Source organism: Chironomus tepperi, unplaced genomic scaffold (assembly GCF_022539635.2).
Source record: "Chironomus tepperi strain 1889 unplaced genomic scaffold, CSIRO-AGI_Ctep_v1 contig_430, whole genome shotgun sequence".
NCBI classification, from domain to species: domain Eukaryota; kingdom Metazoa; phylum Arthropoda; class Insecta; order Diptera; family Chironomidae; genus Chironomus; species Chironomus tepperi.
The window spans coordinates 665507-689872 of record NW_027226552.1 but is presented as its reverse complement, the minus strand read 5'-3'; the positions used below and the strand labels follow the sequence as shown (position 1 = coordinate 689872).

Sequence of the window (24366 nt, the reverse complement as noted above, 5' to 3'; positions counted from 1 at the left end):
TGAATGAAAATTATGAAGGTTTTGATGTTTTGACTGAGCTGGATGCGTTTTTGGGTTGTTTGAAAATGAATTTCATGTATTTTATTAAGAAGTGTTGATTTTTAAGTGCTCCGGTGGTAAAAATTGAATTCTTAAAGAATTTTTTGAAATAAATGCTTCAGTTATGAGAAATTAAGTCTCAAAAACCTGAGGTGAGAGATCCGTGAGAAAATGATAAAAATGATCAATGATAATTTTTGGAAAAAAATATTTAAATTACGAAATTAACGATTTTTAATAGATTTTGATTCAAAATTCTCAATTGAAAGATCCATGAGAAAATGACATGAATAATCCAATGTCAATAATGCTTTTGAGATCAAAATTACCGGTTTTAATAGATTTAAAATCAAAATCTAACAAAAATTGAAACTTATTGATTGAAATTGATGAATATTCACAAATATGATACAATTTATGAGATATAAATGACAAAATTCAATTAATTATATTTTTATATAATCCGATAGATTTAAAATTTCAAAATATATTAAATTTCCTCGTATCAATATCGAAAAAACTATCTATGATTTACTTTAATGTAATTTATCTACTAATTCGAATGATAAACAAATCTCCTCTTAAGTAGTTTACGTCGTCAGGTAGAAAGATATTTAAATTATTGAGACAGCCGCAAAAAATATGAAGCATTGCAAAAATATTATGAAAGATAAACAAAAAAAAACCTTTTTTTGTTTTTGTAAAATTATTAAAAAAAAGAAGTTTTTGGCAAAAAAGAGATCGGAGAAAGATTTAAAAAATTTGATAACAAATCAACATTTCAGATACATTTCATCCATCATTATTTATCCATTTATCTCAATCTGCTTAAATTAAGTCTTTAAACATGATATTTTTTTTCTTCGGTGTATGAGGAAGGAGGAATAATAATAATAAAAACAATATTTAATAAGTTAAAGTAGACATATACAGTCACTCACGAGTAGAGTTCTTCAAAAACACAAAAAAAGAATTTTTTTTTCGAAAAAAATATTGAATATCACTTGTTTAAGACTTTAAGTGGCATTTGATGTAAGCCGACGCTAAAATTCTCTCTTTTCAATCTTTTTATTTCATATTTTGCTTTGTATTCTTTAAATTGAAATTATAAAAAAAAGTATCTCCTCCCGCGTGCTGCTCCACATTTTTTTAAAGTTTTTATTTTTATTCTGCTTCGCATTCTTTTGTTGAATTGAAAAAAATTTAAAACAAATAAAATTCATTCACGAGATTCTTTTTATGAATTGAGATGGAATGAAAAGGAATCAACAGGCGATATAAGTTAGATTTGGATGATTTTGAATTTTTGGAGTCATTTTTAAGAATTATTTTGAGTTTTAAACTAATATTTTTTAATTTTACAATTTAAAATTTTAACGGTTTTTTAAGATTTGAATTTTTAAATGCTTTTTGAAATTTGTATTTAATCTTTTTATGATTTGAATTTTAATTTTTTTTAAATAAATTGAATATTTAATATTTTTAAATTATGAACTTTTTAAAATTTGATTTTTAACCGATTTTTAAAGTTTAAATTTTTAACGAAATTTCAAAAATTACATATTTTTGAAATTAGAATTCTTAACGGTCTTTTGAAGTTTAAATTGTTTTATATATTTTAAAAGATTGATTTTTTAATTTTTCTAAATGTTAAATTTTTAAAATTTCTTAAATAAAAATTTGAATTTTTGAAATTTTATCGGCTTTTCAAATTCAAATTTTGACAAATGAAATTTTGAATTTGAGCTAATTTTGTGACCACACAAGTCTACGCCACTCAAAACATTTCAGTTTTGTTTACACTTAACCTTTAAATTCCATTAAGATTTATCAATTCATACATAACAAATGAGTACGCACGAATGCATAGACACAATTCCACCTGATTTAATGTGCCTTTTTAAAAGAGATAAATTAATTTATTTTTGATTTCACACCATTAAGCGCCAACTTCTAATGTCTAAAAAAAAATAAGAGGTACGAAAAAAAAAAAACTTACATCAATTAAAAGTTAATGGTCAATTGAATCAAATGAGTTTAATTTTCATCAAGCAACTCATAAATGCCTCATTAGGCTTTGTGATCACGTTTAATGAAGCACATTTAATTGATCTATGTTTTGTTTTTTTTTTTTTTTTGGTGTTTTTCAAGTAACGGATGATAAGGCAGCTGAATGAGTGTTTTAGCATGAATGATGAGCAGATTAGGAGAAGATTGAGGGTTGGATTGGAGATTATTTGGGTAGATTTTTGATGTTTTGCTTTAGAGTTTCAAGGTCGATGGAGGAAAGCATGTTCAATTATAGAAAATAGCCTTAAACAGTGACGTTCAATCATTATCGCGCGTTGGCACACCATGATGGTCCGAAACTGCACACGGCATACGATTCATGGAGTTTGGACAACACTAGCCTAAACTATGAAACTTAGCAATCGCTCCAATCCACTAAAATACTCGGAATAAAAGCCACAAGACATTATTTTCATGTCCAATAACTATAAAAGTATCTCATTTCTATAAAACCTCTATTCTCTTCCGTCCAATTCCTCATTTTCTAAGAAATTGTAAACACAAACGACTTTATTTAAATGGATTAATAATGAATATCTTAAACATATTCATCATCTTATTTACTTCCAATAAATGAGATGATTAATTCAAGAAAAAAAGAAGGGAATTAAAAAAGAGTACAAAATAAAATAAATCTGTCAACGATCTCTTTCATGTCATTTGTCTCAATACATGACACGTTATAATTAATTCATTTGAGGTATTTTTATTTCACCTTCATTCTGAGTTTTTTTCTTTGTATAGTTTTTATAAAGTATGACTTGCGTCTCTCACGTATATTAACTGAAAGTTTTGTAGATGTGTTGTTAGTTTTTGGAGTTGAATTGTCTAGTTATGATTGGAGTTTGATTGTTTTATCTAAATTTGAAAGGTTTCAAGCTAGAATTTTAGAATTTAAGGTTAAATTAGTGAAACTTTTTAAGAAAAATTGATTTTTCATCAAAATATCTTAATTGTGTAGTCTAAAATGAATGTTATTACATTGTTGCCACTTTTTTATACAATATTATACCAAAATAAGTTAGTTTCAATCTTCAACTTTCAAGAAATTTACAAAAAACTTTTTGAGGTGAGAGAAAAAATAATAATTTTATTGACTCTGGATTATTCTAAGTTTTTCCAAAATTTTGAATTCAAAAATAACAAAATCTGTTGAAAACTGACATAAATCATCAAATCAAATTCAATTTCAAGTTAAAATTCCAAAAAATGCGCTCCAACCACAACCCAAAATTACTTCCCTACTTGCGATATTTATCTACAACATCACCAGCGATAAAGATATGTAAAAGAATTATTATTTGTTTACAATCTGAATATGACGTGACCGCCTTGTATTTCATTTCTTAATTCCATTCAAGTCTTTCTTTCAACCCATAGTGGAATAATTTAATAGCCAATAACATAGTGATGAATAATAAATTAAGAGAAAAGTCGGGCAAGAAAAGTTTTTCCACTACATGAAATGTTCGTTCATCGTATAAAAAAAGAGTAAAGAGAAAAGAAATGCAAAAGGCTGTCTGAACAGCAAATGATCGATTGAGAAGCGGAACGGAAGTTGTTTGAATGGCATGAAAAAAAAAGTACGAAGAAGAAGAAGACGAGGCAAGTTTTGGGTCAATTCTCTCGACAGTCAATGATTTCATGAACCAGAAAAAAAGTTCTCTTTAAAAATGAAAATCATTGGAAATAAATTCAGTCATAACCTACGAGACTATGAGCAATGAGCATCCATGGATGATGATGACGATGATGATGCGGGCACATCAGCATAAAAAAGGATGAAAATTTTCCGGGAGTTGAAAAACGAAAAATCGATAAAAAGGGAAATAGCATCGACATAAATATAAATGGTACGCACACATATGCCATTTTCACCCATCAATGAATTTATTTGTCATAATGAAAATCCCCAGCATTAATCCTTGAACTAATGTAATGTCTACATGCATTTGATGATGCTTGAGTAAATCAATTTATTAGAGATGATTTTACTCTCACACATTGATTTATGCTTACGCAGTGAATGTACTGACTGACTATTATTGATGCATGCATTATTCGCTTAATCCTTCGCAACATCGAGACGGCTTATCAGCAGTGAAACTATTACTTTAAGAATATTTAAACAGAATTTTTTAAGAAAATAAAAATGTTCAGCAACTAAACAAAGAGGAAAATTTATGCAAAGAAAAGTGAAAGTTTGGAAAAACTTTCTTATCATCGTCGGTCGGGTGGTTTTGCTTTGGTGCATCAAGTGTATTTTTGCAGACATGAAAGAATTATTTGAGAAGATGAAAGGAAAGGGTTTAAAGTTTTGAGATGCAAAAAAATGCAATGTAATGTGCTTTGGAATGTTGGGAAGTTGAAGGAATGTTTTGCGTCAATTTTTGCGTCATTTTTTGCTTCAATTTTCATTAATAAAACGGAAACTTTGAATTTTGCGTCATTTTTTGCTTCATTCTTTGAATCATTTTAAGCATTTTTTTAAATTTTTGCATCCGTTTTAATTTTTAATCAATTTCTGCATCATTTTTTTAATTTTACGAATGAATTTTGTGTTTTTGCATCAGTTTTCGTTTTTCGTATCATTTTCTGCATATACTTTTACCGAATTCAAATTTTTGCATCATTTTATGCATCAATTATTCCAAAATTCTGCTTTTTGCATCAATTTTTGCTACAATTTATCCAAATTTCAACAAAACTCCAACATTTCGCTTCTTTTTTGCATCAAATCAATGAAAAACATTCAAATTAAATCACAAAATTCACTCACATTTTCTCTAAATCTTCAATTTAATTACCCATTTTCCTCACTTTAAATTACAATCATTCCCTTCCTCAATTTCCCATCAAATATTTCACATCCAGCGTTAATCTTTCCTTAACTAACAGTCACACACACACACATTTTCACATGAAATACCCAAAAAAATAACGCAAATCATGTCATGTCAAATGCATTTGTCATGCCATAATTCACTATCGTATGTCAATATTAGTTCTATCTGAATGACTTCGAAATAAAAGAACTAAATTTTTTGTGTCTGTGTGACTGTTGTGGGGGATTTTTAGTCTTCATTCCTGAATTAATTTTATCGCATTTGATAGAAAAAATTTTTGTATGTGAAATAAACAGTCATTGAATGACAGCATGCAAAAATGCGTGGATTGAAGAGTGCAAAATAAGAATTGACATGTGAATTTTTTGTGTGACTGTCAAGTGGCATTGCTGCCCACAAAAAAAATTAGTCTTTTGTTCAGTATTTCTATATTCGGGATCTCAATTACATCATTAATGACTGAGAAAAGTGCTGTAAAAAACAACATATCAATTGAGGCAGTTACGGCAGTTACATGTGCACCCTCCCCTAGTCACACATCCTAAACAGCGGCACGCGGACACAATAGAACATTTTACTGCTTGCTAGTTACAAATATCAATACAATTAAATATGATTCTGAGATTTTTTACAAAGAGCAGTGTTGTACAACCTTTTTTGTGCCGCGGCACAGCTTAGTGGTAAGTTGTGACTAAAATCAAATACGGTATGCGGTTCATAGGATTTTTGTCTCACTAGTGTGTTGCCAGGTCACACTGTTGTGTCGCCATGTCACATTATAGTGTCACCATGTCACACTAGTGTGTCGCACTTGCTAACTAGTAAATTGCACGGTGAAACTAGTGTGCCACCATGTCACATGCCTAGTGTGCCATGAAACACAGTTTGAGCAACACAGTCGCATACATTCAGTCGGTCTAACTCAATTTTTTGATAAATTTATTTTTATGTTTTTTAATAATGGAATCAGTCGAGTGAAAAAGTGTGCAGAAGTCATTTCAATTCTTTCCATTTCATTCTTGTGTTGAATTTGAACAATTTTCATGTCTGGGGCTTGAGTTAAATGAGAAAAAAACGGCAACCGACTTTGATTTATTGCTGTTGAATTAAAATTTTGATTGATTTTGAGGAATTTCTTTTTTTTCAGGATTGCTGGTCGCTTTTGACTCAGACACTATGAATATGTAGCAAGTTTTTCATTAATTTATCTCCAACACTTCAGCTTTTTACATCATACTATATATTTTAAATTGGAAATTCCTCATGAAAAAAAAAAAATGTAATCAAAATTGTTCACAATCCTCAACATTCCACATGAACACGATCCCCTGAAACATGTTTTTAAGTTTTGATTCTGTTTGGGATTGAGATGGCAAATTTTACAAATTTTTCAGCATCACCCTCAGTGACTAAAGTGCGTGTTTGAAGAATATTTGAAAAATTTTGATATTTGATGCTTTTGGAAGGAGATGACTGTAAGTTATTCAAAAAATGCTTGACAATTCAATAGATAGACATTGGGTAGATTGGAATCTTGAGCAGTTAGGTAGATTTGACTCATTTTGATCGAAAAACATCGGTTCGAATCCTTGATCCTCAATATTCAACAGTCAAATATGAATAAAGCCATTATCCCTGTCATGGGTAGCTTGTTCTACTGCAGTGCTTTAGATGCAACAGCAAAATCCAAAAGTCAACGACATTACCTCATTATAAATCCCACCTGAATGCCATCACACTCCAAAAACTTCAATTAATTAAGTTCAAAAAAATTATAAAATCACTGTGCCAAAAATATCACATTAAGCATAAAAAGGCACTCAATGGCTAAAATTCCATTGCTAAAATAAATGCTCCCATAGATTCTCATCCACCTAAAAAAATTATATAATTTGCATCAGTTGCCCTCAAAATCCCATTCAAATCATCCAATTACAAATAAAAAAAAATTTCAACATTTTGAAGCAATTTTCATTAAAAATTTTCATTTGAAAAATTCCATTTTCCCCACAAAATAACAAAAAAAATAAAGCTTCTACATCCATTTAGTTTATCATTTTTTTAATTACGATAAATGTATATATTCATCAGGTAAGAACCTTTCATGCCTTGCTGTTTTTTTTTTCAACAAACTCTTTATGCATGACTTAATCGCATTCTCGACTGCTTTTCCAGCTACTCTTCATTTCTAATGGAAAATACTCTTTTTTTCCCCATTTGCCAGAGTGCTTTTCATTATATTGAAAAAATACATTTAAAAAAAAAATTATGATATTTCATCGTATTATGTGATGTAGAAAAATTCATGGTAGAATGCTAAGAGCACTAATGTACCTTTCATTCAGCATAAAACATCATCAACGTCATGGCATCTCTCATTTTTTTTTCTAATTAAGGAAAAATCATTCTTTTTTTTTAATTAGAGATAACGATCATCAGTTCTCCTTTCGAGAATGAGGTCTTTATGTGTTGCTACTGAATGACTCTCTTGTAGTTGATTATTAAATTGAAATATGAAAAGAATATATTTTGTAATTAAATTAATGATCATAATTAAGATATGTGAGTGGGGACTGTGGCATTTGAGGAATTTGCTTAAATTGTGAGGATTTTTATGGAAATAAGAGGTTTTGAGAGCTTAGAAGTTGGTCAAAACTGTTTTTGCCATGATTTTGAAGCTTTAGAAACATGATTTGCTGCTTAAAGTTGCTTAATTTGAGAAAAAACTGCATAAAATTCTTAAATATGGGAAGAATTTTTGCCGCCATTTTGAATTAGAGCACGTGGTTTTTTGTATTGCAATTGAACATCTTCTATAGTTACAAGCTTGAAGAACTAAACTACTGTAATTATGAACCTTAATTGAAAAGTTTAGGGGTTTGGGGTTGAACCCCTGTCCCTCCATTCCCACTTTTTGGGAAAAATTCTTCAATTTTCTAGTGTTTTTCCAGCTTAAATCTCATCACTCAACATCAATTTCTATAAATTCATTCATAACCATTTCCTCCTAATCCATATCAATCAAATTCACTTCAACTCATCACGAATTTCCCAAGAATTTCCATCAATTCCTCTCCCACTACTGTTTTCATCAATGAAAAAAAAAATCCACTTGAACATTCTCATTCAGCTCAAATAAGTAATCAAGATCCATAACTTCAATCTATTAATTGATAAGAATCTTCAATTACGCAATGGATGTAACATGTTTATAAATAAAAGGAAATAAACAGAGAATGAGCAGGGAAGATGGCAATCGTTCACCCTCAAATATAAGCTCAACATAACAGTTGACCTTTTTCTCAACAAGCAGAACAATTGAATTGACTTTGATAACAGAAAGAGACACAGTCAAAATAAAAAAGGAACTAGATTGAATTGAAAGGAACATCACGAATGAGAATCGTGTAGGACACACAACAACAAAAAAAAGGCAGATCAAATTTTCTGGTTAAGTGAATTTATCGGCGTGCATGGCACATGAAAGAGGATGGAGAGAGACTTTTAATGACTCAAATTTAGATAATGATGATGAAAAATGATGAAAAGAAATGGAAGTAAAAAAGTTTTTAATTTGTCAAATGTACTTTTTTTTCTCGTTCAGTTCCTTTGTACCTTTTGCTCATTCAATTTTCAATTCTACAAAGTCACAGGTTTTGCATATGAAATGGAAACGAAAAACGAGCTTTTGACGTAGGAGAAACTTAGCTTGTGGATTTTGTAGGCTGATTTGTGCAGTTGAGGCAGTTTGGGATTTGGTAAGGCAGATTCTGAAAGCATGGTTTTAAGTTTTATGGAATTTATCTTGAAATTTGATGGTTTGAAGACCTAAAATCTATTGGAAACTACCTTTGCCATGTTTTTAGACATAAAATGATGTATTTCATTACCTAAAACTGCTTAATTTTGGAGAAATTGACTTAAAATTCTTAAATATTGGAAAAATTTCACCGAAATTTTGATTCAAATTTCAAACAACCGTTAAATTTTCTTCAATGTTTCAAAATGACTTGGAACTAATTCCGTAAACATCTCAACTGAAATTTACATAAAAAGTAGCAAACTCTCAAAAAATGCGCCTTAGCCACCTCAATCATTCAACTTGCAACAATGTGTTTTACATTTTTGCTTTCTATATCTGTAACTTTGTGTCCTTTTTTTGCGCTCATTTCTTTGATCTTTATTTCTCTTCGTTTCGCTTAATAAAAAGAAAATTTTATTTTTTCAGCTACAAAAATGTTGAATGCATGATTCTTTTTTCATATGCTTCACTTTACAGCATACGCTTTGATGCTTGTGTAGTTACATTTGAATGTGAATTTTTGTTTGCTTTTAAGGCAAAAAAAATCATTTCGCTTTGTAGTTTTGCTTTTATTAACTTTTCTTTGAGCTAAATGCAATTAACATTTTGGTTCGAGGTATGTTGGTTTTAAAGTTGAATTATACAAGTTTGAAATTGGATTTTTTTGAGGTTATGTGGTTAAGTTTTACAGTTTACGTTAATTGGAATTTTAAGAGTTTAGCAGATTTTAGTTGCAATATTCAAAAATTTAAAAGTCGTTAAAAATTCAAATTGTTAAAAACCGTTAAATGCTCAAAAATTGAAATTGAAAATAACGGTAAATATTAACTTTAAATAAATTTTTAAATCATTAATCCACAAAAGTTAATAAAATTAAAATCCAATAAAATAAAAAAAATGCTTTTAATATAATTAAATCAAATATAATAAAAGCCATTTTTATATAAAAAAAAAGTCAATTCAAGCCATTAGCCACAGGCATGAATTTAAATTACAAACTGCATATAATTCAATAAAATTTAATAACACAAAAAAAAGCTTTTGTTGGTTCATTTGCTAAACCAATTAATAAATTTCAATATCAGTCAATTCAATCCTAAAAATGGCTTTTGAATTAATTAATGAAAAAAAAATATTCAAAAAATCAAAGAAAAGACAAAAAAATTCTATAATTATTTTATCAGATTATTATCATCTGATTGAATTAATTGTTATAGCATTTCAATTATGTCATAATTAATAACAGAATTCCATGTTGAATTGACTGGAACAATAACAAATTTTGATTCTATTTTTATCTATCTAAAATTTGTAATATTTTACAATTTTATAATAGAAAAAAATGTCTCATTTTATAACAAATTGACGAGTAAATCAGTCACATACGTCCTACACGCAGCAATGCTGAACGATATCCATTGTCAAACATTGAACAATGACGAATTGTATTTGAATTAACATAATTTTATTTATACAACATCATTTATCAAACTTTTTTTGTGTTGTTGTTGTTGTATGTCGACTCTCTTATGAGACGACGATCAATTGGTTCAGCGTTGACAGCGTCAAGGGTAAGGAAGAAGAAGTAAATGAGACGATGACAATTTATGGATTTATGGATCAAGAAGAATGAAGTTCTTTTTATTGGAAAATTTGATGACATGAGAGATTTTCATTGGATATGTGCAAGATTGAGACATGAATTGTTATCAAATTTGGATGGAAGGATGTGAAATTGCTCAAGGATATTCGTCTGTGAGGTTATTTTTGGATCTATGTGTTAAACTTGAATTGAGGGTGTTGGAATCATTCAAATTTGCATTATAATAAGCTGAATTCAGCAAACTCAGCACTTCTGAATTCAGCAAGTTCAGCACTGCTGAATTCAGCTAACTCAACACCACTGAATTCAGCAAACTCAACACCACTGAATTCAGCAAACTCAGCACTGCTGAATTCAGCAAGTTCAGCACCGCTGAATTAAATTAGTTCAGCATCACTGAATTCAGCACAGCTGAACTCTACACAATTCATTAAGCTGAGCCTAATTAATCTCACCCTACAGAATTACACGGCTCAATTCACCCAAACAAAAATTCCACTCAACATTCATCAATACCTCAAAACACGACCCAAACAGTCATTCACAAAACATTCCGATTGCATCAACATGTCGTGCATTTCATGTCTGTTAATAAATACAATAATCGCATGACACGAGACATTCTTACATAAATATTTAATTTTCATTGAGAATTGCAAATGAAAAGATGTCAATAAATGACGGAGACAATCAATCATTTATAATGAAATGAAATTTTAATTAATTTTTTTTTACCATGACTAAGTTGAGGTAATGAAAGGCTTTGACACTTTTTGTGGGACTAAGTGAGATGTAGGAAGAAATTTTTTCGATGACTTTGTTTGGATTTTTGTCGAAATTAATTTAGTAAAATTCAAGTTAATGAATCTAATTAGCATCAGGTATGGCAACAATCAGGTACGGCAACAACTCCACGTGCAGATCACTTAATGTGCCTAAATACCAAAGATTCTCTCAATCCCAACTCACTCAATGTCAACATTTTTGATGACACAAAGTCAAAACGACTATGATGAAGGCACAATGATCAAATACAAAGTAACGCGGCGCCGATTCTTATTATTCATATTTCTTTAAGTCTGCTGATTAATTCCGATTAGCCCAAAAACAATGACGCTTCATTTTTCATCCATAAAAATACAGTCACAAGTCCCTGACAACTTCATTCATTGCCCCAATTGCAACTAAAACTTGTAAAAAATATATTTATCGGATGTTGTGTCAACAAGGTACATAATCAACATTCTTTCATTTAATGACGGTCTTTTTATAATCAATTAACTGTTCAATGCACTTTCGGATCGACTGGAAGTGAGTCAAAATGTCGCGAAAAAAGGGAAAATGAAGACAACAAAACTTTTACTTTTACTCGTTTTTTGTGTCGTGAACAGAATTCGAAATGGAAAATTTTAAAAGTGAGAAGGTTGTTGAGACAGAAAATTTGTAATTAACTTTTGGGATTTAATGTGAGCGCGGTTTTCGAGGGATTGGAAATTTTGAGTTTTACTGGATTTATGAGAGAAAAATTGTGAAATTTTGAATAAAAATTCTTGAATTAAGAGTCAAATTTACAGCTTTTGAAGACAATTGAATGCGTTTTTTGTGTAAAGTTTGAGCGCATTTTTCACTAAAAGGAAATTTTTAAATTGACTGAAACTTGGAATTTTAAACTAAAATTATTGTTGAATTTTTCAGATTTTGTAGATGGTTTAGAGTTTTTTGCATAAAATTGAGCGCGTTTTGTAAAAAAAATTGAGTGCGATTTTCGCGGAAAGAAAATTTTTATAATTCATTAAAATTTGAATTTTCAATAAAATTTAGAATCAAAAGTATCACAATTTGTAGATAATTGAGCGCATTTTAATGAAAATTATGAGCGCGTTTTTCCCGAAACTAAATTCCTCCAATTCATAATCTCAAAACTCCATAATACATCTTTCAACCTTCACTACATGGACATTCTCACTGAAACTTAATACGACAATGAGAATAAAAAAAAATTATGAATATTTTTATGATTTTTTTCTTATGAAGAACAAAAAAAGAGATAAAAAAAAATTTAAATATCTTCATAAAAATTCTATTTGCCGTCTAATAACAATTGAAAGCGATCACTGAAGCATAAATGAAGCATCAACATCATATTCACATTGTCTTTTTTTTAAGCTCGAATGATATCACATTGTCACTTATGTTAAAATTCTCATCCTTAATGCTCTCATTATTATTCTTATTGTTGTTATAAAGATTCACATGTAGATGATGCATATGGAGGATCATAAAAGCAGCTTGTTATTGCGTCTCGATGTGGATGGAGATGCACAGAAGGGATTCGTTTTGTTATGGTAGCATTTTAATCATTTTAAAAAGAAAAGTTTGATGTCTCTTATTTTATGTGGTGCCGTAGTGGTTTTTGCCAGACAATTGGATGGTTTTTGATGTGAGTTTGAAACATTTTATTGAGATGCATAAAAAGTTGCTGCTTTTTTTGAGGATATAGGGAGATATTTATGGTTCGATGAGATACTGTTTATTGGATTGTGAATGGATTGATGGTGAAATTGGGATTTTTGTTGAATTTTTGATTTTTTTGAAGGTTTTGAAATTAAATGATGCAAAATTGTTGCAAATTTCGTCAAAATTCATGCGAAATTCTACAAAATTGAAGCAAAATTTCACAAAATTCTACAAAATTGAGGCAAATTTGGTCGAAATTGATGCAAATTTTGTCAAAATTGATGCAAAGTTCAACAAAAATGATGCAAAATTCAATTTTGAGCAACTTTTGTCAATAAAACTGCAACTTTTTCTCAATTTTCATTAACAAAATTGCTAAATTTGACAAAATATTGACAATAGCTCTCATCATGATCAAATAAAGTCACAAACTCCACTTGCCCTCAATACTTCATCCACAATCCATAAAAGAAACTGTCAAACAGCTTCAAAAGTGCACTTAAATAAATTTATTTCTTCAAAATATCAAACTTCTTTGTATCCATTTCATTATTCAAAGGCATCAATAAATAAAAATATACAAAATAAAATATTTCAATTTGAAAAACTTTTTTCCGGTACTCGAAATTGAAAATTTTCTCTCATTTTTTTCAATTCCTTTAATTTCTTTTATTTCAATTCAATAGCAACAAAAAATACAAAATAGCTGTTAAACTGTTACAAAATAAGAAGGAAACTTTTTTTTTTATCTCAAATGTGGCATAATACAATTGAATTGTGTGTACATACTTGCCATATACACAGACAGCATAGGGAGGGTAAAAAAGGGTTTTTTTGAGTTAAAAAATTCCAATTTTCATTGTTTTGCGATTACGAATTGTGTTGTATTGAATACAAAAAAGTTGCGTCTGTTCATTTTACATCGAAAAAGAAAAAAAATGCATGACTATAAAGGATGAACAGTTGAGGGGGATAATGAATAGATAGGATAAAATATTACGAGGTTTTTTGCAGCCGTTAAATGGCAGTTCATTGGTGAAAAATAAATGATTTTATGGAATTTTTTTTTTTCGTTGTTGGAATTGCTTATGGATGTGATAGGGGGAGAATGGCTTGAGGTTTCATGTCTTTTGTTAGGTATTTTGGTGGTAAAGAGCCATTTTGTAATTTAATATGAGAATAAATTGCTAAAAGTTGGATAATATTGAATAAAGAGTCAAAATTTATGCAAACGATTCAAAAATGAAGAAAAGCATTCAAAATTGAAGCAAAAATTTCAAAATTGAAATAAAAGTTTCAAATTTGATGCAAAAAATTGAAAATTGATTCCAAATTGATGCAAAAATTCCAAAAATAATTCAAAACTTTCAAAATTGATGCTAAAATTCCAAAAATGATTCAAAACTTTCAAAATTGATGCTAAAATTCCAATTTTGATTTGAAAGTTTCAAAATTGAAGCAGAAAATTCAAAAATTGATTCTAAAATTCCCATTTTAATTCCACAAACTAAATTTTCCCCTTTTTTGCCTTTAAGCCTATTCCATTATATAAAACCCATAAGCCCTATACACTCTCACAAAACGATACAAAATTCTTATTCAACGTACATACGCAAAGTTACGATATATAAATATAATAAAATAATTATGTAATTTGATAGTTATTGTTAAAGCCAGAAGAGAAAGAGAGAGGTCGAGAATATTGAACAGATTTTCATGCTTGCAGGCTTGTGTGTTACCGCAGAAAAAATTTCATTTTACTTCTTTTTTTCTGTTCATTGTGTAAATAGATAGAAAGCTAATAAAGCGAATAAAATGAAGCGATGCAGCAGATGAAAATTAAGAATATTGTTTGCAATTCCTTGCAATTTTTTTTGTTCAGCACTAAAACATCTTTTGTGATGTTTTGGTATTGAATGGAGATTGGGTTGATTGGTAAATCTGCTTGTGAGATTGGGAATGTTTGGAATTAGACTAGATCAATTATTGATGGTTAATGGATTTGAATCTTTTGATTTTTGGAAGGTAAATTTGGGTTTTTGATTTTAACGAATTTTTAGGTTAGGAATTTTTAAGTTTTTTGCCAATTTTGGATTGATTGTTGTTACATTTTGTGATTTTTGTTTTAGAAATTGAAATTTATTTTGAATCAATCCAAAATGTAGTAGTTTTCAAAATAATTCATAATAATTTCCATAATTGCCAAATTATCGATTTGCGTACCTAATTTCCCACAAATATTATCTAAAAACTCACCAATAAACTTCAAAAATTTCCACTAAAATCCATTTCGGAATTTTTCTTTTCCTTCCACTTTTCACTTTTTTTGCTGCTAAATATTGTCACTGTCTCTTTATTTTTCTTATCACTGATTATTTTTTCATATGTCCGATGACTTTTTTTAACAATCAATTTTTTCTTTTAGTATCAAAAATTTTCTTTTAACAACTTTTTTTTGTACTTTTTTGTATCTTTTTTAATGTCACTTTATGATTTTTTATTTGAAATCCTTACCGACGGATGTAAAACTTGATTGTTTTGTTCCTGAAAGTAAATAAGAAAATTTTGAAATTTGTTAAAAAAAATTGTTCTTGAATTTGAATATTTAAAGATTTAAAATGTTTATATTTTATTTTTTTTTTAATTTTAAATTTAATTTATTTTTTAAAATAATTTTTAAATTTTTTGAAATTTTAATTTAAGGTTATTTGTTATTTTCATAATTTTTAAGATTGAAAATCTTTTAATATTGTTTTAAGAATTATTTTAATTTTTATTAAATTTTTAATTTTTTAATTTAAAATTTTTAAAAATCTTCAAAAAAAGTTTTAAATTATTTAACTTTCAAGTTTTAAAAAAAGTTTTTTTCAATTTTGAACTTTTTAAAAATTATTTTAAAATTAAAAAAAAAGATTCAAATTTAATTTAATTTTAAAAATCTACAAAATTTGAAAATTACTAAAAAAAGTGGAAAAATTCGAAATTAAATTACTTCACAGGTATCTAAGCATCTTAATAGCCCAATTCACAATCTATACCTTATTTCCAGAAATATCTTCTTAAATCAAAAACTTTTCAGTCTCATCTGACTCCAAAAAATTCTTATGAATTGACTTTCATTCATATATACTTAATATTCACCGAACAGACATCCTCAAAACTTCCGAGAATTCTCACAAATCCTTTACAAATTCAAAAATCAAATCTAAAGCTACAAATAACATTTCGATCGATTTTATCAGAAAATCAAGAAAGAATCATCCCACAACTCATCACATAGCACGCACCGACAATAATTTGATGCCAAAAAAAGTGCTGAATTTGAAATAAAATTTCTCAATCCCCCCGGTCTCAAGTTGATCTACGCGACATGAAAACTCAAAAAAAAAAAAAACTTTATTATCTACAACAGCGAATCCAACATACGTGAGAATAGGGAGACGTACGCAAATTCAGGAATTTCAGTTCCTTTTTACACACTTTTCACCATTTGCTGTTCATCTTATGATGTATGTTGATGTGATTGAGCACAGGAAAGCCAAAAAGCACCCTCCAAAGATGAAATCGTGTGTTTGGGGATGGAGGGAATGTTGAATAAGACATTTTATGAAAAATCATTTGCTCTACACATCGACACTTGATACATTGGGGGGGTTGATTGTGTTGGTCTTACATCCACTCATAAACATTTTCATCCAACACAACTGCACAGTCGACAGTAACAGAGAGAAAAAAAAGTCGATGAGCTAAAAGCATGCAAGCTACAGTCATTATCATCATCATCAGAATCATCATCATTTATTTTTGTTTGCAATGTTGGGTTTTTGAGGATGCAAAAATTGCACAAAAGCTGTTTATGCGGGAAAAGCTGAAGAGTTGAATCAACAGATTGAAAAAATATCATGGAGGAAAAAAGGAGCTTTGAAAAGTTTTGTGGCTGTGGCAATGATTATTAAAGTTCAATATTTGGAGAGGAAAAAAAATCAATGGAAAATTGGGAATTGATGCGAATTGATTTGGGATTTTTGTTTAGAAAATGGTATTTTTGGAGAGGCTTTTTGTTGTGGAATTGGATTGATTGTAAATGTTGAAAAGGTTTTCTTTCATTGAAGTTCTAAATTTGAAATTTTAAAACTTTTGAATTTGAAATTTGAAATTTTAAGTCTTTTGAATTTGAAATTTCAAAAATTTTACATTTGATGACAATTTTAAATTTGAATTTTTAAAGATTTTAAATTTGAAATTTTAAAAATTTTACATTTGATGACAATTTTAAGTTTGAAATTTTAAAGATTTTGAATTTGAAATTTTGAAAATTTTAAAATATTAAATTTTAAGTTTTAATTTGAAATTTGAAGTTTCAGAATATTACAAATTCAAAAATTCGGACCCATATAATTCTAAATTTGAAATTTTAAAAATTCTAATACTCAAAGTTAAAAGATTCTTAATTACATTCATTTGAAATTTAATTTGATCTTAAAATTTAAAATTTTAAAAATTCTAAATTTGAATTTTCAAATTTTTAAATTTTTCAATTGAATTTTCCCTATAAAAATTCTTGAAAAATTCTTAATTCTTAACATTTAATTTCAAAAAGTTCCCAAATTTCATAAATTCTTTTCAAAATCTTCAATTCCAACCAACTTAAAAAAAGTCATCTTAACAAAAAGAAATTAAAAAGTCAAAAAACTCAATCCAACATCAACATTCAAAATCCCTTCAACAAGCAGCTCAAAAAGTGCAACAATTTTAATGCCAACAAAAATTATTTCCACTCTTCCCACATCATCCAAAACCTCAAAAACTCATTCTCATCCATAAATGAAAATCCTAAAATTCGATACAAATATTCACTCACGGATGAAAACAAAAACAAGCAGAACATCTCACCGAGTGTAAAAAAAAGTTTTTTTTTTTTTTTCTCCAGCAAAGGCCACAACTTTCACTGTCAGGAATGAACAAAAAAAAGTAGGCGGTGCTGTCGTGCATTGCTAATGTGATTTTTTTCGCAAATAAAAAACTTTTTTGTCTGTATTTGTGAGAACTTTTTTGTGTGTGTTGGTGAGTATGCTAGTATTTGTATAAATTAAATAGTTACAAGTCACAAATACAAACACAAAAGTTGTGTTGTGTAAAAAGAAGAACTGTTTTATCCAGCAAGTAAAAGTAAAAAAAAGTTTCTAATTTATCGTGTAAAACTTTATTTCATGGATGTTAAAAATGTAAATAAAAGTCATGAGCATAAGTTTTCCGCTCCAATTTTGAGAATGATTTTAGCAAACAGACTGGAACTCAACCCGAAGTTAAAAGAAGGTGGTTGGGTTGTGAGGAATGTAAAATTTTATGTAACCGATGAATAAAAAGGAGTTAATTTGTAAGGTGGTTGACTATAAATGACGTCTTAGGATGGTTGACTGAATCTTGAATATTATTGACGAACTTCCGGGTGGAAGGGGGATTGTATGCTGTATTACACAGCATACGAAATTGATTAAATTAGAGAAATTCCGAAAGTCATCATACAAATAACATCATTGACGAACTTCCACGTGTAAGGATGATTGACTGTTTTACTCACCATTTCATACTACCACGTGGAAGGGATATTGGCTGTTATACACAGCACAGCTAACACATTATTCCAAACAAACCCCAAAAAATCCTAATTATAAGCAACATCACTGATGAACTACCACGTGGAAGGGGGAATACCTGTATTACTCAGCATAAACATCCTAATTGAATGAGATGAGAAGGAAAAAAGGGGGCGTAAAGGATTGACATTGAGTATATGCTGTGCCTGACTGCCTTGTTAAATCGTTCATCGTCAAAATATGTGAAAAATCAAAGATCAAAGGAACTTTGGAAGGTAAAATTCATGTATGTGGAAAAACTAACAGGAAAACTAACACGCCGTGGCATTAAAACTTTTTTTTTTAGTCATCGACTCCCACCCAAACATGTGTTAAAATTTTCATTTCAATCGATCGATGTTTGTTTAAAATTTAGAAAATATTCTGTTTGATTTTGACAGAAATTGGAGAAAATTTCTGTTGGATATTCAATTATTTGTTGATGGATTTTGTCTTGTTTATTTACAATTTGCTCGGCTGTGTTTTGTTGTGCCTTTGACATTCTTATTGATTGAAATTTTTGTCAATGATCGAGGATTCGAGGCTTTTTGAGAATTTAGATGTTTAGTTTTGATGTAAAATTGGGTTAGGTTCTGTTTTTTTAGAATTTTATATCGATTTCAATGGTATTTTGATTTGGAATGTTTAGTGTGTCATGCAATGTTGATGACCTGTGAAGTTTTGAGAATTTTAATGATTCTTTAGATAATTTGAAGAGTTTAAAGTCGACTCAAATATTGTAAGGGAAGGACGATTAAATACAGATCCGAGTCGACTTCGAGCTATGGATAATTTTAACAGTTCGTTGAATGTTGGTCTAACAATCTAAGTATTTAAATTAGTTTTAGACAACATAAATTAATGAATAATCTTAATGAACCTTTGCTTTCACATTTCTTCTAGGATAACGAATAATCAATTTACATGGACAATATACAGTAAGTAGTGTTAAATTACTACATTTTGTATAATTCGAAAGGTAGTTTTTTTCTTTCAGTTTTAACGACGGAATATTGAAAATGCATAAAAACAAACTTGATACAGTCCAAAAATAACCAATTCTTCAACAAAATGAGCCGGACAGTATCGTTAAATTTGTACTTGTGACTTGTACATACATTTTGAATTGAATTATAATTTGAATTAAACTTCAAAATTACTGTCTAAATTATGAACTATCCGACTTAAAATCAATTTGAATTTATAAAACACGACTTGGTTAGAAAATCACAAACTTACAAGTCTATATTGCATTAAAATACAGCAATTTTAAAAGAACTAATTTGCCATAATTCAAAAATGAGCAAATTTGTGCTCGATAACAGATTATGCTTGATAATTTCAGAAATTTCGTAAATTCTATCAGCAAATTACTATTTTTTTAACATTCACCTAATTTTCAATTTTTAAAAGCCGGATCTTCTTATTTATTCTAGCTGTTTGCTAGAATCTATGAATTTTCCAACAAATCTTACTCAATCCCATCGGTACCACTAAATTCACAAAACTCTCAATTCACCGTTCCATTGATAAAAATTAACATCATTCCTATCATCTTCAATCATTGACAGACCATGTTCAATCACTAAGAAATTTCAAAGAAATTCTTCAAATTACAGTCATTGATAAATTCTTACAGAAAATAGCTTCAAAGAGCACTTGATCCATCAATAAAGAATTTTTCACAATCAAAAAATTCCTGCAAAATCTCAAACTTTTCCACTTCTTTTGTCTTTAATCACAGTTCTTGGTATGATTTTTTTTAAATTCCTTACTTAATTCATAATTCACAGACTTTCTCCTTTGTTAAAATCCAATAAAAATGCTTTTTTATTTGTCCCGGCAAAAACATCCACCGCACTTCGCGACTTTATTTAATATTTTTTTATATATTTTTTTTCTATTCCTTTCCGTTACGCTCGAGAAAAAAAAATAATAAAAAAATTTTTCGTCCTCAAGTTTATCGGAATTTTTTTAGTTCCTTTAACTTCACAAACTGTGCAAAAATAATTTTTTTTTACGCTCTCCGAGCTCGTAATTGCGATCACGAATGAAGTCAAAATAAAACTGAAAAAGCAAGTCGACATTGAGGTATGTTGAAGTAGTTCAACATCAGAAATGGATATAATATTGAAAATTGTGTATGTGTGCGTCGATTGTGTATGAAAAAGAAAATGTTGAGGAAAAGAAGAAAAAGGAATTTGAAAAAGTGGGCGTTGCGTATATGAAAAATAATTTTAATAAATCTCGATTGGTGCTACGGCCATGATACACAACTTTGTGTAATCGTGTCTGTGAAATGAGAATTATTATCAATTTTTTTTTTCTACTGCTGCTCTATGCTGAGAGAGTCTCAATGAGTCGAGGACTTTTACTTACTCTGTGTATATTTGCGGAACGGAGGGTAGAAAAAGAAGTGACTCTCACTTTACATGTTACTTTATTATTTATTTATTTACTTTTACACACACACACGTACGCGCGTGCATGTGTATCTACACATGTGTATGTATGCAGGCTGGTAAAAACAGTCATAAATAAGTTGGAAATTTATAGCAAATACATATAAATATGGGGGAATAATAAAAATGTAGATTTTTACGCAGAAATAAAAAGCAGCTTGAGTGAAGATGAAGATTTATGAATAAGAACAAGCCATAAAATAATTTTTTTTTTCTGTGGATTTTTTTTTTCTCTACTTTTATGGAAAAAATTCACCTTACAAGTTTTTTTATTCCTTTCTATTTTTGGGAACTTTTTTGGAGTTTGAAATGTTTTACAGTTATTCTGGCTAGTTAGATGTTTTGGAATTTCTATGAAAAATGCTAGTATGGCACAGTATAACCTTACCATGATATAGTAACTAAACAACACAAGTCGAATAATTGGTTCAAAATTCGACATGACTCTGACATGGTGTTGGGGTGCCTGATTTTTGGTTTGACGGGGTGCCTAGTGCCAAAGTCGCACCAGCCTGATGCTAGTGTCACACCAATCTAGTGCTAGATTATGGATTGATTAGCCGATTCATGGTTTTCAGGGTAGGTAGGGCATTTCGTATGTTAAAGTGGTATATATACCATCCCATATCATTTTCGGAGCCTATATTTAGACCTTAAAAATCATGTTCTAGTATGATTCTTTAAAAATTGAGGACATTCCCTAAAATGCGCTTTAAACCCTAAACATCCATGCCATCTCTACTTGAATATTTATCATCTCCCCTTTTTTATTAGATAGAGCAAAAAAATTATAGCTCAAGTTTTTAATGGAAACAAATAAAAGTTTTTTTTTAAACTACCGAAGAATATTATGAGAGACAGCAGTCAAATTAGCGATAAAACTTGTGGTTTTTACAGTCAGATGAGGAATTGAGGGAAGGTTTTTTTTTCATACACAATTTTCATGTTTCTGCTCTTTATGCTTATCATTATAAAATCCATAAAAATATCACTTTCGACTCTCTTTTTTTTCCTTAAAAATTTTGCATGTTGCTGTGGATATGCCTTGGTGGTTTGGAAAATTCTGGATTTTGTGGTTGTTGTGCTTGTTTATCAAAATATTCACAAATTCTGATGGAATTTTGGGAAAATTATTTACTGCGGTAGTTGTGTTAAATTAATTAAAATTACGGTTTGTGATTCTGATTCTAGAAAGCTGGAATGTATGCAGGAATGGAGTAAGCTAGGTGCTGGGTGGAGTGGGGGAGTAGGAAAGAGGGTGTGGGTTGGGTGTGATAGGTTTTGCTGTCTGGTTTACATCCAATAGCCCTGTATGGACATAATTATTTAATTAACTCATAACAAATAAAAGGCATCAGGGGCAAAGAAAGGAAGGAACAGGGGATAGTCAGGGAGTGAGGAGGGTCTGGGTCAACTCCCATCCCTGTTCTCTGTTTGGACAAAACTCTTCAATTTGACAAAAATCCTAAATCCTCTCAAAATTGTGATATCCCACACAAAAGTGGCCTCCTTCCTCTTCAACCCTTCTCCCCCATTCCTACATACACCCCTGATTCCTGACTTCAAAATAACGACTGTATACTCATTCAAATTGACTTTCAGCAACATTGTATCTTATCAAACTCAACAGATTTTCTAATTACTTAGCAAACATCCGATCCAACTTTCTAATCAGTTCAATCAAATCCACAAAAGGTCAACGAACCGCCACCCTATCCACAACCCACCCAACATCACCTCAAAAAAATCATTTGTAAACAACAGCATAAATAAAGCGATAAATGTTTCAAGCAGCACAAAAAGAGTCAACAAGAGTACAACAATCAATGTAAATGGCTACGAGAAAATGAGAAAAAGGATAAAAGCACAGCACATTGTTAACTGTGTTGAAGATGAGGAGGAGGAAATAAAAAAAAAACTTTCGACACAATGACACTGATTTTAATTTAATTTTTTTTTCAACTGAACGGAAAATTTGTTTGTTCTCCTTTTTGCTGATGATGATGATGATAAAAATGTGGATGTCTTCTTTTATTGTTTTGTTTTTTCGGGACAGTAACAAAAGTTCTACTTTTGGGTGAATTTGAAAAAGGAGATTTTTTTTTGTTTGAGTGATCCAGGGTTGAGGGTAGTTGATTGAGGGACAGAAGGTTAGCTTAGATTGCGATTGAGACCGAGACAGAGAGCAAGACCGACACCGACACCGACATTGAGACTAAAAGAAACTTCTTCCAATTATGAGAAGCAAATTAAGTAAATAGTAGCTAAATGAAGCCATTTTTCGCACAAATTGTATTAAATATGCTTTAATCTACCAAAATTATACATATCTACCTTTGATATCCTTAATTTTGAACAATTGATGAGTTCCTTAAGATATTTTGATAACAACAAATTTCAATTTTGATAAATTTTGAATTTTTGAAAATAATTTCAAAGGTTACTTCAAAAATTTTGGATTAATTTGCCAATCTTAAAAAAATATATCTAAAATATTGTCATTTTCAAGCAGTTAAGAGCGATATTGAGCCTGTCCTTCTACAAACCATCAATAGAAATGAATCGTCATCATCCCTTTCACATGAACAGCATAACATACTCACTAATGTTCCACTAACATGCCGTATTTACAAGAAAAGACGTGAATTCTTCCTGAATGCACTTTGAAGGATAATTTTGATCAATTTTTAAATTCGTCGAATCTTGATGATCAAGTATCATCCTTGGTGATACTGAAACCTAAGATTCATCTTAATTTTACTTACTTACTGCTATCAATTGCGATCCATGACCTGCTTTAAACGTGCCAGTTTGGTCTCATAAAACTGACTATATCAAAGACTTCCAACTACCAATTACCGATATAAAAGGCAATCCTATCAATATAGACAGCTTCTTTCCATGAGCTCCTTGACCCACCTTGCGCCTAACTACCTGCTTGTCCATCTAACCCAATTTAAAAAGCTCAACACAAAAGAAATTAAAAAAATCCACAAAAACTTTTTCCATTTGTGTCTCACTTATTTCTCTGGTACTGAGCATGAAAATGAAAATCGATAGTCGTTAGTTGCGCTCGATTGCCAGAAATTCTCTCCTCCTCATCCCTGTTTTATACATTTTTTTTTTCATTTCTGTGTCGTCCTGTCGTTACTGTATATGGAGTGAGAAAATGAATCAGTGTGGAAGAAAACGAGAACTTTTTATATTTTTTTGGGATTTTACGGGGTGTTGTTGGACTGACTGTTTACCACTCCGTCTCTCTCACTTTGTTTGTTTGCTGACGATGCTGTTTTTTTTTGGATGTTTTATGATGCGAATTAATGAATTTTCAATGTCAATGAATTTGTCTGACTGACTTTTTTTTTGTATGTGCAGAGTTGTTTGGGACTTAATGGAATTAAATTCCATTGCTGGCATCGGTTGTGTAGTTGAAAGGGTTGAGTGGATGGCA

At 29.6% G+C, this 24366-nt stretch overlaps 1 protein-coding gene across 7 annotated transcripts in view; it reads right to left on the bottom strand.

Annotated features, from left to right (window-relative positions):
* Positions 1 to 20492, bottom strand: part of toy (twin of eyeless) — a 53539-nt gene extending 33047 nt beyond the window's left edge. For all 7 annotated transcript variants that reach the window (XM_070649711.1, XM_070649713.1, XM_070649714.1 and 4 more), the window contains exons 1-2: positions 20229 to 20492; positions 15074 to 15361 (exon numbers count right to left, since the gene is read on the bottom strand). The gene's annotated coding sequence lies outside the window, so the exon portion shown is untranslated. The remainder of the gene's footprint in view (positions 1 to 15073; positions 15362 to 20228) is intronic.
* Between the last annotated feature and the right edge of the window lie 3874 nt (positions 20493 to 24366).